Source organism: Mandrillus leucophaeus, unplaced genomic scaffold (assembly GCF_000951045.1).
Source record: "Mandrillus leucophaeus isolate KB7577 unplaced genomic scaffold, Mleu.le_1.0 Scaffold139, whole genome shotgun sequence".
NCBI classification, from domain to species: Eukaryota; Metazoa; Chordata; class Mammalia; order Primates; family Cercopithecidae; genus Mandrillus; species Mandrillus leucophaeus.
Genome location: NW_012101354.1, coordinates 1589591 through 1591097, shown reverse-complemented (window position 1 = coordinate 1591097; position 1507 = coordinate 1589591). Strand labels below are relative to the sequence as shown.

Below are 1507 nucleotides of genomic sequence, written 5' to 3'. Positions count from 1 at the left end.
GGCTCACACCTGTAATCCCAGCGCTTTGGGAGCCTGAGGCGGGCAGAATCACCTGAGGTCAGGAGTTCAAGACCAGCCTGACCAACATAGAGAAACCCCGTCTGTACTAAAAATTCAAAATTAGCCGGACGTGGTGGCGCGTGCCTGTAGCCCCAGCTACTCAGGAGGCTGAGGCAGGAGAATTGCTTGAACCCGGAAGCCAGAGGTTGCAGTGAGCCAAGATCATGCCATTGCACTCCAGCCTGTGCAACAAGAACGAAACTCCATCTCAAAAAAATTTTTTTTTTAATTCTATAAATAATAATGTCTATTTAACAAATGTACACATTTATAATAATTCCATCCCTAATTTACTACTGGAAAAAAACGACCAAAAAAGCAACACGAGTATGTGACTTTCCTAAGTCTGTTTGGCTCCTGCTAATATTCTTTTCGTGAGCACATTGTGGTTATAGCAGGATACTGACAGAAGGCAGCCTGAGAGAGCATTATCCATCTATGGATTCATTCAGTAATAAACTTTCCTTTTTTTTCTTTTTTTTTCGAGACGGAGTTTTGCTGTTGCCTAGACTGGAGAGCAACGGCACGATCTCGGCTCACTGCAACCTCCGCCTCCTGGGTTCAAGCAATTCTCTTGCCTCAGCCTCCAAGTAGCTGGGATTACAGGCATGTGCCACCATGCCCGGCTAATTTTGTATTTTTAGGAGAGAAGGGGGTTTCATCATGTTGGTCAGACTGGTCTTGAACTCCTGACCTCAGGTGATCCATCCACCCTAGGACTCCCAAAGTGCTGGGATTACAGGCGTGAGCCACTGTGCCACCACTTTTTTTTTTTTTTTTAAGAGATGGTGTGTCTCTCGCTCTGTCTCATAGGCTGGAGTGCAGCGGCATCATCATAACCTTGAGCTCCTGGGTTCAAGGAATCCTCCTGCCTCAGCCTCCTGTGTAAAAGCATCATTCCTGGCTTTTTTTTTTTTGAACCTGAGTTTTGTTCTTGTTGCCCAGGCTGGAGTGCAGTGGCGCCATCTCAGCCACTGCAGTGAGCCTCCCAGATTCAAGTAATTCTCCTGCCTCAACCTCCCAAGTAGCTGGGATTACAAGCATGTGCCACCACGTCCAGCTAATTTTTTGTATTTTTAGTAGAGACAGGGTTTCACCGTGTTGGCAAGGCTGGTCTCAAACTCCTGGCCACAAGTGATCTGCCTGCCTCAGCCTTCCAAAGTGCTGGGATTACAGGCGTGAGCCACCATGCCTGGCCTGGCCAATTTTTTTTTTTTTTAAAGAGACGTAGTCTCGCTCTGTCGCCCAGGCTGGAGTGCAGTGGCACAATCTTGGCTCACTGCAAGTTCCACCTCCCGGGTTCACACCATTCTCCTGCCTCAGCCTCCTGAGTAGCTAGGACTACAGGCGCTCCCGCCACCATACCTGGCTAATTTTTGTATTTTTAGTAGAGATGGGGTTTCACCATGTTAGCCAGGATGGTCTCCATCTCCTGACCTCGTGATCC

General features: G+C 48.0%; 1 protein-coding gene across 5 annotated transcripts in view; it reads left to right on the top strand.

Annotated features, from left to right (window-relative positions):
• Positions 1–1507, top strand: part of PRUNE (prune exopolyphosphatase) — a 34574-nt gene that overhangs the window by 13422 nt on the left and 19645 nt on the right. The window lies entirely within an intron of this gene.